The 14,943-nt window shown below is 37.7% G+C and overlaps 1 protein-coding gene across 5 annotated transcripts in view; it reads left to right on the top strand.

Moving 5' to 3' along the window:
- The window catches only part of PLEKHA8 (pleckstrin homology domain containing A8), a 64,163-nt gene that overhangs the window by 7,784 nt on the left and 41,436 nt on the right, over positions 1 to 14,943 (top strand). The window contains exon 2 of one of the 5 annotated variants that reach the window (XM_057732713.1): positions 1,003 to 1,167. The exons of the other annotated variants lie outside the window; for them this stretch is intronic. The gene's annotated coding sequence lies outside the window, so the exon portion shown is untranslated. The remainder of the gene's footprint in view (positions 1 to 1,002; positions 1,168 to 14,943) is intronic. 5 annotated transcript variants of the gene reach the window in all.

Below are 14,943 nucleotides of genomic sequence, written 5' to 3'. Positions count from 1 at the left end.
ATTAAACCAAGCCAAGCATGGGAGTTTAGAATTTCTTTTGTAGGGAATCTCTGGGGGTTTCTAAATAGGAGGAAAGAACAGGTAGAAGCAGTACTTCAGGAAGATTCAGCCATCTGAAACATGATAAGGGAAGAGGGAAAGCTGAAATACAAGGGCAAGATGATGTGGGAAGGGAAGGGGGGGGCATTGTTCCCTATTTTACAGACGAATAAACCAAAGTTCACATGATAAATACTTTTCTTAGAATAATATGGCAAATAAGTCTTGAGCCAAGTCTGCCTGACTCTGTGTCCTTTCTATGACTTCATGCCCTGGTGTTTGAAGTAGAAATAAATGGTGTTTGAAGCCATTCAAATGATGTTTGAAGCCAGAAGTAGAAATGAGGGTGATTGGGTAGGATTTAGCTACTGACCTGGAGGAATGGGCCAGAAGTGACCCTCAGGCTTGGAGTTAGGATGACAAGAGAATGCTGGTTTGTTAAGAGAAACAGTGTAGTCTGAAGGAAGATGACATATTAAACCTTGAATACTCAGTTTAGTCAATCTCTCGCTGTTTATAAACTGGAAAATAATGCCCAAAGGACTTAAGTGATGTGCTCAAGATGGCACATCTGGATGTTTTGAGTCTGAACTTGAACCGAAGTTTCCTAACTCTATTTTTTTGAGTAAGGTGACAGTGGGACATATTAGAGGGCATTGCCTAGAATATAAATAAATATAGCAAATACCTAGTTTGGTAGCCAAAGCACAGAGAAGAGGTGACTAACAGAAGATTTTAAAGAGAATTTGACATCATATATTGCAGTTATAGTTAGTCTCCTCACCATCTGCATGCCTGACTCCCCAGAAGACTGTCATTCTTTGAGAGCTGGGATTTTCTTTTTTCTAAATCTCCAAGCTTGGAAAGTTATAAGTGCTCAAAAAAATGCTTTCTGAACTAATTAATGGTAAATTAAGGAGCCTATAATTTAGCTAATGCTTGGTTATTATCTGTTACTATTAGGGATGCCTTCCTTCCTCCCCAGCTGTAGCAAAACTCTTACTGACTGTGTCCTGTCTGGAGCTCCCTGAGGGAAGCTTACTTATGATGGAGGGTTCTGATGAGGTAGGGTATGGCTGGGCACCCAGGGCTGCACAGTGGACAACACCAAGGCCACGGAGATCACAGGTCAGTAACTGTGGTTTGTTTCAATTTTAAAATGGTAGCTTTTTTTCACTATTAACATATCTACATAATATTCATAATATATGAGTTACAATCATCATATAATTATATGGGTTATGAACACAGCAACCATAATTTATGGTGAATAAATTAAGCCTTGACTCACCACTTCAGAAAGATTGTCAATCCTATCAAGAAATTTAATCTTCCTTTGGTTTCTTGACATTAGTTACTTGCTCAGGATTGTAAGAAAGAATTGTTTCTTGTTGCTTTGTGTTAAGATAGAGGTTTACAGGTTTTGAAAGCTGAAGGAGACTACTAGAGACTATTAAACTCAAGCTTTAATTCTGTGGAAAAGGAAAATAAAGCCAAAAGAAGTTAGGGACTTATTCAGCCCTTTTGCTTCTCTTGTTCTATACCTACTTAATTATAGTCACTAGTTTTTTCTTCTAATGGTTGATGAAAAAGCCCCTTTCCTTCACTTTTTTCTTTACTTTTGACTTAAGTTTCTGTATTGAATTTTTAAAAACTTTAAAAACATTTATTTATTTCTGGCCACAGTGCATGGCATGTGGGATCTTAGTTCCCTGACCATGGATTGGACCCATGCCCCTTGCAGTAGAAGCCTGGAGTCTTAACTGCTGAACCACCAGGGAAGTCCCATGTAATGGATTTAAATAGCTCCTGCTCATGTTTTTCTGCATTTCTAAATGGAAACATTTCATTATGGATTTTTTAAAATTCACAGTGTGTAAATGTTTTATTTTTAATCTGTGCTCTCTTTTTTTAGCAGTAGGATTGTAAACTTCTGGTTTCCCATAACACCTAATCAGCAAAAGTTCTGAAAAAGCTATGATGGGTTTACAGGCAGAATGAGGTACCCTAACATGAGACTGACATTTCATTTAGTGGACATCCCACTACTTGTTCTATTTGAGTGTCGTCATTAGGCCAAAATAGAGTAAGCTCACTGTAACCTCTCTCCCACTGATTACAATTAAAAACTCAGAACAAAGTACTAAAAGCAAGTGCTTGAAGACTCTGAGAAGTATAACAGGCAGACTGGGGAGGGAAGACAAAACTTGAGCAATTAACATGATAAAGATCAACACTCTTGAAGCAAACAAAGATAAAGATTCTTGGCAGAGAAATATAAACTATTAAAAAGGACTAAAAGGACATTTTAGAACTAAAAAGTACAATATCTGAAAAATTTTAAAAAACCATTCAGTGGATGGGCTCAGTAGAATGCAGATGACACAGGAAAGAATCAGTGAACTTGAATAAATCAATAGAAATTATCTAGTGTGAAGAACAGAGAGAAAAAAATTGGAAAAAACAATGAATAAAACCGCAGAGACTTGTGGGGCAATAACAAAAGGTCTAACATTCTGGCACTGGAGAAAGAAGAAGGGGAAAGGAGAAAGAAATTGGTGAAGAAAAGGGGTTTGGAAAAATAATAACTGAAAATTTCCCAAATTGGGTAAAAGCTACAAATTTATAGATTCAAGAAGCTCAGCAAACTCCAACCAGTATAAACTCAAAGAAAGACATACCCACACACAACATAATGAAACTACTGAAAGCTAAAAAAAAAATGTCAAAAGCAGCAAGAGTAGAAAGGCACAATACATATAGGGAAACAACAATTTCAATATCTGGGATTTCTTTTCAGCAAGCATAGAGGCTAGAAGAAAGTGGAACAACATCTTTAAAGTGCTGAAAGAAAAGAATTGTCAACACAGAATTCTGTATCCAGTGATATACTCTTCAAGAGTTAAGGCAGAATAAAAATATCCTTAGATGAAGGAAAATTATAATAAAGAAATGCTACAGGCAGTTCTTTAGCCGAGGGGAAATGGTAATGGGGGAAGTTAGAACATCAGGATTAAAGGAAGAGCAACAGAAATGATAAATATCTGGATAAATATAATAGACTGTTTTTCTCCTTTTAATTCTTTAAAATGTTTATGACTAGTGGAAGCAAAAGCTATAACATTGTCAGTGGGGGTAGATTGTTCATTGTATGTATATATAATATATATGATACCTATAACAAGTGAGAAGGCTAAAAGGACTTATGTGGTTTTAGGTTTGTATGTTTTACTTGAAGTGATAAAATATTAATACTAAATAGGCTGAAAGTTAGATATGTATTTCATAAGCCCTAGAGCAACTAGTGAAAAAATACCAAGAGATATTGTAAAAACTGCAATAGATAAATTAAAATGGAATCCTATAATCTGAGAGAAGGCAGTAAAGGGAGGAACAAAGTAACCCTGTGCCCCCCTCAAAACAAAACAGGAAACAATCAAAAGTAATAAAACGTTGTCCCTAATTCCAACCATATTGATAATCTATTAAGTGTAAGTGGTCTAAACAGTGAATTAAAAGACATTGTCAAAAAAAAAAAAGATCAATCTCTATGCTGTCTATGGGAAGCCTGCTTTAAATACACAGATAAGGAAAGATTGAAAGTAAAGGTGTATATGAACAGATGTAAAAATTCCCAGCAAAATATTAGCAAATCGAATCCAAAAAATATAAAAAGATTGTACAGCATGACCAATTAGAATTTATCTGGGATATGCAAGGCTTGTTCAACATTTAAAAATCAATTAATGTAATCTATCACATCAACAGACTAAAACAGAAAAACAGCACAATCATATCAATAGATGCAGAAAAGGCATTTGGCAAATTACCCATTCATGATAAAAACTCTGTAAACTAGGAATAGAGAACTTTTCAACTTTGATAAAGACTAGCTACAAAAACCCTACAGCTAACATCATACTTAATGGTGAGAACCTAGAAACTTTTCCACTAAGATCAGGTACAAAGCAAGGATGTTCCCCCTCACCACTCCTTTTTAACCTCATATTGGAAGTCCTTTCTAATACAATAAGGCAAGAAAAGGAAATTAAAAGTATACAAATTCGGAAAATTAGAAGTATACAGATTAAAAGTGTACAGACTTCCCTAGTGGTCCAGTGGTTAAGACTCCATGCTCCCAACACAGGCGGCACGGGTTCTGTCCCTGGTCAGGAAAGTAAGCTCATGCATACCACGTGGAACAGCCAAAACAAACAAACAAAAAAGCATACAGATTTGGAAGGAAGACATAAAACTGTCTTTGTTCCCCGATGATATGATTACCTATGTAGAAAATCTGAAAGAACTGACCAAAAAACTGGTACTAATAAGTGATTATAGGAAGGTTGCAGGGTACAAGGTTAAAGTGCAAAAGTCAATTGCTTTCCTGTATACTAACAATGAACAAATGGAATTTGAAATTCAAAACACAATATCTTTACCTTCGCATCCCCCCAAAATGAAATACTTAGGTATAAATCTAACAAAATATAGGCGAGATCTATATGAGGAAAGCTACCAAACTGGTGAATGAAATCAAAGAAGCTTTAAATAAATGGAGAGATATTCCATGTTCATGGATGGAAAGACTCAGTGTTGTCAAGATATCAGTTCTTCCCAACTTGATCTATAAATTCAATGCAACCCCACTGTAAAATCCCAGCAAGTTATTTTATAGATGTCAACAAACTCATTCTAAAGTTTATTGGGGGGGGGTGGGGCAAGGTAAAAGACCCAGAATAGCCAACATGATATTGAAGGAGAAGAACAAAGTTGAAGAACTGACGCTTCCTGACTTCAAGACTTTTTTTTTAAATTTATTTACTTATTTATTTATTGGCTGCATTGGGTCTTCGTTGCTGCACATGGGCTTTCTCTAGTTGCAGAGAGCAGGGGCTACTCTTCATTGTGGTGCGCTGGCTCCTCATTGTGGTGATTTCTCTTGTTGTGGAGCACAAGCTCTAGGCACATGGGCTTCAGTAGTTGTGGCACACAGGCTCAATAGCTGTGGTACACGGGCCTAGTTGCTCCGAGGCATGTGGTATCTTCCTGGAGCAGGGATCAAACCTGTGTCCCCTGCATTGGCAGGCAGATTCTTAACCACTGCACCACCTAGGAAGTCCCAAGACTTACTGTAAAGCTACAGTAGTCAACATAGTGTGGCACTGGTAAAATAATAGACAAATAGATCAGTGTAACAAAATAGAAAGCCCTGAAGTACACCTGCATAAATACAATCAACTGATCTTTGACAAAGGAGCAAAGGCAGTACAATGGAGCAAAGATAGTGTCTTCAACAAATAGTACTGGAACAGCTGGACTTCTATATGCAGAAAAATTAGTCTAGACACAGACCTTACACCCTTCACCAAAATTAATTCAAAATGGATCACAGATCTAAATGTAAAATGCAAAAGTATAAAACTCTTAGAAGATAGCTTTGGAGAAAACCTAGATGACCTTGGGTATTTCGATGCCTTTTTAGATACAATCCCAAAGACACAATCCATGAAATAAATAATTGATAAGCTGGACTTCACTAAAGTTAAAAACTTTTGCTCTGTGAAAGACAATATCAAGAGAATTAGAAGACAAATCACAGACTAAGAGAAAATATTTGTAAAAGACACATTGAATAAAAGGACTGTTATCCAAAATATACAAAAAACTCTTAAAACTCAACAATAAGAGAACAGAGAACCCAGTCTGAAAATGGGTGAGAGACCCTAACAGACACACATCACCAAAAGGATATACAGATGGCAAATAGGAATAGGAAAAGTAGCTCCACATCATATGTCATCAGGGAAATGCAGATTAAAGCAACGATGAGATACCACTACATGCCTATTAGAATGGACAAAATCCAGAACACTCACACCACCGACTGCTAACAAGGATGTGAAGCAACAGGAACTCTCAAACATTGCTGATGGGAATGCAAAGTGTGATAGCCTCTTTAGAACAGTGTGGTGGTTGCTTACAAAACTAGATACTCCTACCATATGATTCAGTAATCACACTCCTTGCTATTTATCCAAAGGAATCAAAAACTTAGGTCTACACAAACACTTACGTTCACACAAAAACCCGCACAAGAATCTTTATGACAGCTTTATTCATAGTTGCCAAAACTTGGAAGCAACCAAGATGTCTTTTAGTAGGTGAATGGATAAACTGTAGTACATACAGAAAGTGGAATATTATTAAACGCTTAAAAGACAAACTATTGAGCCATGAAGAGACCTGGATGAACCTTAAATGTGTATTACCAAGTGAAAGAAGTCAGTCTGAAAAGGCTACATACTGAATTAATTCCAATTACACGGCATTCTGGAAAAGGCAAAACTATGAAGACAGTAAAAAGGTAAGTGGTTGAGGGGGTGGGGGGGTGATTGTTGTGGGAGATAAATAAGGCGGGTATATATTATCATACATTTGTCCAGATCCATAGGATATACAACATCAAGAATGAACACGAAGGTAAACCATGGACTAAGGTAGATCATGGTGTGTCAATGTAAATGGTAAAAAAAAGTACCATTCTAGTGAGTGATGTTGATAATAGGGAAGGCTATGCAGATATGGAGGCAGGGGGCATGTTGGGAATTTGTACCTCCCTCTCAATTTTGTTTTAAACCTATAACTGCTCTAAAAATTTTAAGTCTTTTTAAAGAGTTAAAAAAAAATAGGAAAAGGTATACCATGCAAATACTAATCAGAAGAAAGCTGAATTGACTATATTAATATTCGACAAAGTAGACCTCACAACGGTAAATTGCAAGGGATAAAGAAGACATTGCATAATTATAAAAGGATCAATTCATGAAAAAAGACAAGAATCCTAAATGTATATTGTGGAGATCTCATCCACAAGAACGAACCTGAATGTGAGTGGCACAGCAGAATTAAGAAAATTCACACAAGAGTATAGGAAAGCATGGGGTCAGTTGACTCAAGACCAAGCCAGTCAAGAGTCCCGAGCTCTGATTTCCATAGTGTATTTATTGAGAAAAAGCATTCTAGCATCCTGGATTATAAATCACGATAATGGACACTGCAAGGTATATGCTTCAATTAGAGAAAAAAGCAGAACACCTTGTTTTTTATGACTGCTAGGGGAGATAGTTAATCCTTAACTCGGAGCTGGAGCCTGGAGCCATCGGGCTATATGACTGCTTTATCTCAGTCGGTTTCCCTTGAGACTAGTTCTGCTTTCAGAACTGCTTGCAGCCATGTAGCTGGTCACGCGCTCTCAGAATTGTGATTCCAAGTCAATGTCCTCTGTGTCCCCTGTGGTTCTCTACAGTGTATCCAACTAAAAACGTATTGTAAAAATATATGAAGCAAAAACTGATAGAACTGAAAGGAGAAATAGATCTACAATTAAACTTGGAAACTTCAGCGTTCTTCTTTGAGTAATCCATAGAACAAGTAGACAGTACATCACCCAAAGATACAGAAGATCTGAACACTAAATCAACCAACTCGACCTAATTGACAATATAGAAGAGTCTCCCAAATAGCAGCAGAGTACTACATTTTTTCAAATGCACATGGAATATTCACAATCGACCCTATCCTGGGCATAGTAGAAACCTGGCCAAATTTAAAAGAATGTTCTGTGTCTTTACGAAGAGTAAACTAGAAATCAATAATAGAAGGATGTAGGAAATTCCAAACATCAGGAAATTAAACAGTATACTTTTAAATAACCTACGGGTCAAAGAAGAAGTCTCCAAGAAAATTAGAAAATATTTTCAACTTAAATTGAAAACATAGCAGTGGTTGGCCGGGGTAAAGTCTTGGGGGGAGGGCTTGGCTACAAAGGGGTAGCACAAAGGAATTTTAAGGGGAGGATAATGAAATTTTCCTGTATCTTGATTATGATGGTAGTTGTTAGAGGACTATGCATTTATCAAAACAAAGAACTGTTAACCAAAGAAGAAATTTCACTGTGCATAAATTTAAAAATAAATACTAAAAAATTTGTGTCTTTTAAATGGAATAGTTTTGTTTTGTTTTTTTTAAATGATGTGTTTGGATGAGCTACTTGTCACAAGACGGCTGACTAAAAAATAAGGGAAGCTACAGTACTTTTTAGACATGGATATGACTCACAAGTAATCACTTTTTTGGTTTGGATCTTTAAAGAAATAAGGGCATCTCTATTTAGAAATTTTGATTTAAAAATGGTGACTTGTGAAGTAAAAAAGGAAGAAAATATAGTGCAAAATTAACATGAGCTATGTCATTACAGACCCAAATATAAGTGCAATTTTTAAAGAAAATTGTGCTCATAGAAAAAATATGTAATCAATATTACTTGAACCGAAAAATGAATTTTGCAAACAATTGCTGTCAATTAAGTATAAAAAGACATTTGCACTATGTGAGAAAAAACCAAGCTGGTAACAGTTTTGCAGTAATGATCTTCAGATCTTTAATTTCTTTAAATAATGTTTTGTAATTCTCAGAGTATAAGTTTTATACTTCTTTTGTTAAGTTTATTCCTGTTTTGTTCTTTTTGATATTATAAATGAAATTATTTTCTTAATTTCATTTTCAGATTGTTCATTGCAACTGTATAGAAGCACAATTGATATATATATATTGGTCTCATATCTTGCAACTTTGTTGAACTCATTTATTCTAATAGTTTTTTAAGTGGATTCCTTTTTTTTGTTTTGTTTTTTTAATATACATGAACATGTCTGCAAGTAGTGGTAGATTTGCTTCTTCCCTTCCAATCTAGATGCCTTTTATTATCATTTTGTACCCTAATTTCCCTGGCTAGAACCTCCAATACAGTGTTGAATAGAAGTGGTGAAAGCAAGCATCTTTATCTTGTTCCTGATCTCCGGAAAAGCATCCAGTCTTTTGTCATTGAGTATGATGTTAGCTGTGGGTGTTTTGTATATGCCTTTGTCAGGTTGAAGAAGTTCCCTTCTATACCTAGATTTTTAAAAGAGTTTTTATAATGATAGGGTGTTAGATTCTGTCAAATGCTTTTTCTGCATCTAGTGAGATAATCATGTGATACCTTAGAAATATTGTATTTACAGAAAAATCCAACTCAGGGTTGAAGTGAAAAATGGACATCTATTAGTCCATGTAACTGAGAAGTCTAGAAGGTATCTTACCTACAAGTATGACACAGTCTGATTGAAGTGTTCAGAAATAGTCATCTAGATTTGCTTTCTTTCCCTGCCTCCCTCAAATCCTCCCATCTGCTTTCCTTGTATGTGTAAATCATATTTAGGTCCATGTGGTGGCAAAATGACTGCCAGCAGCTCCAGGCAAACCTCCTTGAGACCAAAGGAAAAAGAGAGGTAGTCTGCATTTCTTTCCACCTTTCCCAGCAAAAATCTCAGAATTATTTCTGGTTGGGTCACTTGCCTGTCTTGTAACCTGTCATTGAGGAAAGGGGATGTGAAGCTCCTTTTAAGCCTGAATCACATGCCCACCCTGGAGCTAGTCAGCCCAACCCAAACTACATGGATAGAGTGTGGAAAGGGGGGTTTTCAGGAACAGAAATGTGGGAGGTGGGTGCTGGGTTGCCAAAAATAAATGTCCACTATACCTTCTATAGTGAAATAATACAAAATAGTACAAAATGTGTGAAATTGGCATTTAAATACTTTATCCTCCTAGTCCATCCCTGGTTCCGGTAGCTTATACGAGCTAAAACTTTCCCCTGTTCCTTCAAGTTTCGTGTCTCATCTTTCAAGCAGGGAGTTTGGCTGATACCACATTCCATCCCTAGTAAGGAATGGCAGAAAAAAGGGAGTAGGTTGGACAGGAAGATAGTCTAATGGTAATTGGATGGATCAGGGACTGGTACAGACTCATGGTTTTCATTTGCTCTTTTGTTGCCTTGAATATTTTATCATTTTCAAGTGTATTAGGGTTCTCCAGAGAAACAGAACCATATGTATACATGCGAGGAGATTTATGATAGGAATTGGCTCAAGCAGTTATGGAGACTGAAGTCCTACAATCTGCTCTGTGCAAACTGGAGAACCAGGAAGGCTGGTAACACAATTCAGTCTGAGTTTACAGGCCTGAGAATCCAAGGGTGGTGGATGGTGCGACTCCTGGTCTGAGTCTAAAAGCCCAAGAATGAGGAGTGCCAGTGTCCCAGGGCAGGAGAAGATGGATGTCGCAGCTCAGGCAGAGAGAGCAGATTCACCCTTCCTCTGCCTTTCTGTACTATTCAGGCCCTCATTAGATTGGATGATGTCCACCCATGTTGGTAATGGCAATCTTCACTCAGTCTGCTGATCGAAATGCTAATAATATCTCCCAGAGACCCCCTCACAGATACACCCAGAAATAATGTTTTACCAGCTATCTGGGCATCTGGTAGACCAGTCAAGTTGATACATTAAAATTAGCCATCACCCCAAAGCAAGGTAACAGCAGATTAATTTAAAACAGGAAGTAGATTAATGGCCTCTTCATCATCCATGCCTCTTTCTCATGCAGTTCATCCATCATTCCTGAGCTGTATCTGAGCTTCCAAAGACTACACCATGAAAGAGCAGTGTGTCTCTACACTACTCTGGACTCTCCATTGCTTTGCCATTAAATTTCAGATAATAGGAATGAGACTTCTGTGGTCTCTTAACATGCCTTCTGAAATTCTAGGAACTTTATGCTTTAAAGCAAAGTTTTTCTTGGTCATAGTTTTTATAGTTACAAACTATAGAACAAAATAATTAAACCTCTTCTAGTGTGATTATAACTTTTCCTAGATAAACACAGAACCTGTTAAAGAGGCGGTATTGTTTCAGTTACTATTATCGTTTACAAGCTACTTTTAAAATGTACTGCAGCTGTGCTCTGTGTGTGTGTGTGTGTGTGTGTGTGTGTGTGTGTATGCGTGCGCGTGCGTTTGGGCTATTAAACATTTTTCAGATTCCTGTAAGATAAACCTAATTTATACCACATTTTTTCAATTTTTAGGCATTTTTTTTTCCCACATTCCAGCAACTCCGAAGTCAGGAATCATCTGAGAACAAGTATCATGTCACTGCTTAATGGGCAGGTTATTTTTTAAGTTTGTTTTTTTTTAATTGAAGTATAGTTGATTTACAATGTGTTAGTTTCTGGTGTATAGCAAAGTGATTCAGTCATATATATATATTTTTTCATATTCTTTTCCATTATAAGTGTTTAGGAGATACTGAATATAGTTCCCTGTGCTATACGGCAGGACCTTGTTGTTTATCTGTTTTCTATATAGAAGTTTGTATGTGCTAATCCCAAACTCCTAATTTATCCCTCCCCCACCCCTTTCCCCTTTGGTAACCATAAGTTTGTTTTCTACAGCTGTGAGTCTGTTTCTGTTAAGTTCATTTGTATCATATTTTAGATTTCACATATAAGTGATATCATATGATATTTGTTTTTCTCTGTCAGATTTACTTCCCTTAGTATGATAATCTCTAGGTCCATCTGTGTAGCTGCACATGGAATTATTTCATTCTTTTTTATGGGTGAGTAGTAGTCCTGTGTGTGTGTGTGTGTGTGTGTGTGTACACACCACATCTTCTTTACCCATTCATCTGTGGATGACATTTAGGTTGCTTCCATGTCTTGGCTATTGTAGATAGTGCTGCTGTGAACATAAGGGTGCATGTATCTTTTAACTGGAGTTTTTTCCAGATATATGCCCAGGAGTGGGATTGCTAGATCGTATGGTAACTCTATTTTTAGTTTTTTAAGGAACCTCCATACTGTTTCCCATAGTGGCTGCACCAGTTTACATTCCTACCATCAGTGTAGCAGGGTTCTCTTTTCTCCACACCCTCTCCAGCATTTATTATTCATAGACTTTTTAATAATGACCATTCTGACTGGTGTGAGGTGATACCTCATTGCAGTTTTGATTTGCATTTCTCTGATAATTGGCCATGTTGAGCATCTTTTCATTTAGATCTTCTGCCCATTTTTTGATTGCTTGTTTTTTGTTATTGAGTTATAGGAGCTATTTGTGTATTTTGGAAATTAAGCCTTATCGGTCACATCATATGCAAATATTTTAGTTTATCTTAAAATTGATGGTATGTGATGGTTAATTTTGTGTGTCAACTTGCCTGGGCCATGGGGTGCCCAGACGTTTGATCAAACATTATTCTGGGTGTGTCTGAGGGTGTTTCTGGATGAGATTAACATTTGAATTGGTAGACTAAGTAAAGTAGATTGCTTTCCCTAATTTGACTGGGTCTCATCCAATCAGTCAAAGACCTAAATAGATCAAAAAGGCTGGGTAAGGGGTAACTCTTCCTGCTTGATTGTTGAGCTGGGACATTGGTCTTTTCCTGTTTTCTCAGTCTCACTGAAACACTGGCTCTTCTTGGGTCTCAAGCCTGCGGACTTTTGGACTGAAATTACAAATTGGCTCTCCTGATTCCCAGGATTGCTGACTGCAGATCTTGCAATATCTCAGCCTCTATAATTGCATGAGCCAATCCCTTGTAATAAATCACATATGGATATATATACATATTATTGGTTCTGTTTCTCTGGAGAACCCAGACTAATACAGACGGGGTCCTAAATTTGATAAAATGTGGTAATTGAGGATATGTTGAACTCCTTCTACTTGAGAGTTGTGGTGGATTTGGAGAGTGTTCACACCAGACATAATCATGGAAGCTGAGCCGTAAGGGAGAAGATGCTGCTGTACTATACCAGGATAGCTTTCTAGCAATGGGAGTCAGGTTTTGGAGATTGTTATGCTAGGAGGGACTGTGTTAGAAAGACATAGTTTTCTTCCCAACTCTATTGTTTGTACTTCCTGTGTGACCTTAGGTAGGTCACTTAATCTGTCTGGGATTGGTTTCCTTGTCTGTAAAATGAGCTGGTTGGACTAGGTGTTTTCAGAGACCCTTTTCATTTCTCAGATTCTTAGGAATTGATTCTTCTGTTTCAGTGAAGGGAGATGGTGTAAGGTATAAATGACACTCTTGCAAAGGGCTAAAATATCACCAATAATATCTAACTCCAGGAGTGTTGATTGTGTACTCAAGTTCATCCCAAGAGGTTTTCTAGCCAATGAGTAACTTGTGTGGGTGTTGAGATAAGGCCATGGGATTCCTGTTATCCAATAAAGGGTCTAGATTCATCCCTGGGAAGGAAGTCCTCAATATAAGAGGTAATAAGAGGAACATAAGCCATAGTTTTAGAAAACAGTACTTATCTTTGCCTGAGAAGGCTTTTAGGGCAGCATATTTCAGTGACTGGTGTGAAGGTAGGTATTGAGAATTAGTCTTTACCCAGTTTTCTCTAAGGAAGTGAGTGAGAGACATGGTACCTGAGCAGGCCTGAGTATTCTGGTTCCTGGGAAGCAGACCCTGATGAAGTCAATGATGAGTGAAACATCTTGCCTGCCACCTGACTCCTGTGCCTGAGCTTAGATTTAGTGCTGACCATTCAGCCTCCTGATTACAAACGTCATTTCCCTGAACTGTGATCTTAGGCTATGGGTGCTCCAGGAACTGTACTCATCTTCTGTTATAACGTAGTAAATTGATGCTGTTAACAAAAGGGGCACCCCTTCCAGGGCCCAAGAGTGGGCTCTTACCTAACACTTGGAAATGAATTGTCCAAGGAGACACACGTGCTGATAAAGCAAAAGACTTGATTGGGAAGGGGCCCCGTGGGGGAAGAGCAGCGGGGAAAGGAAACCCAGAAGAAATGCTCTGCCACGTGGCTTGCAGTCTCAGGTTTTATCATAATGGTGTTAGCGTCCCTGGTTGTCTCTGGCTAATCATCTTGCTTGTGCCCATGTTTAGTCCAGTTCCTGGCAGTGCACGCATTTCTCAGTCATGATGGGTTCCAGAGTGAGGGTTTCTGGGAGGTTGACAGGACATATTATAGGCTGGTGTCTCCTCTGTCCTTTTGGCCCCTCCTGATTTATTCTAGCTGGTGGTGGCTTGTCAGTTCCTTGTTTCTTATTGAGACCTCCTGTTGTGAGATAACCCATGCAAGGGGTTATTATTCTGCCTGGCCAGGGCGGGCACTTTCAGTCAGTGGTTCCCTAACAATACTATTTTGACATCAATTGGTGACTTACGTATTTAGTTGGTGTGAATCAATTCCCAAGGGCCCATCAGGTATGTACCTGAGTAGCTCCTGGGGCTCTGCCCAAAGCCCCTACCATTCTTCTCTAGCTATCTCAACCATAGAAGAGTCCGGTGAGAGAAATGTATCCTTAAAGGGCTATGGCATTTCAGAGAAAGGAAAAAATACATCTGACTGAAGAGACTGACAAGGCTTATCCAGAGATAGTCAGGGATGACATTTTAGGAAGAAGATCCAGTTTGAGCAAAAGCCCTGAAGCACACATACAGCAAGTAAGTTTGGTTTGACTAGAATATAGGTTGTGTAAGAGGACTCGATAAGACGGGTGTTTCCACTGGATATGGTTTGTCCCCTGAAATTCTGTGAAGTAAAAGTAAAGCCCTTGAATGTTTTAAGATTATTCCATTTCAGTGGATCAATACCAAATAGTAAGTTAGAGTTATCTTTCCCTAGGGATCATATGACCCTAGGCAGGCTTATTAGACAGCACTTTGTATGATGTTGAAAGGGCAGTATAATCTTTTGTCTCATTTCTAGAGTTGGAATTATTTTTCCTAACCAGAGGGGAGGAGAGCAAGTATGTTAACAGTGTTTGGAAAACAGTAGTCTTTTATCTTAGGAAAATTTAAAACCAAAGATTACTAGCACTCTATTAGGGGAAAGAAGGAATAAAAGTCATAAGTAATTCCATTACCTAGAGAATCATCATTATATTTATTGCTGATCCTTCCAGACATCTTTGCAAAAATGAGATCAAACATGCAGATCTTTTCTAACATATTTCTCTCCCTTGGAATTTTCCCCCAGGATGTA

Source organism: Hippopotamus amphibius, chromosome 4, assembly GCF_030028045.1.
Source record: "Hippopotamus amphibius kiboko isolate mHipAmp2 chromosome 4, mHipAmp2.hap2, whole genome shotgun sequence".
Lineage (NCBI taxonomy): Eukaryota > Metazoa > Chordata > Mammalia > Artiodactyla > Hippopotamidae > Hippopotamus > Hippopotamus amphibius.
Note: the sequence above shows the minus strand (reverse complement) of the source record. Positions and strands in the feature narration are given on the sequence as shown.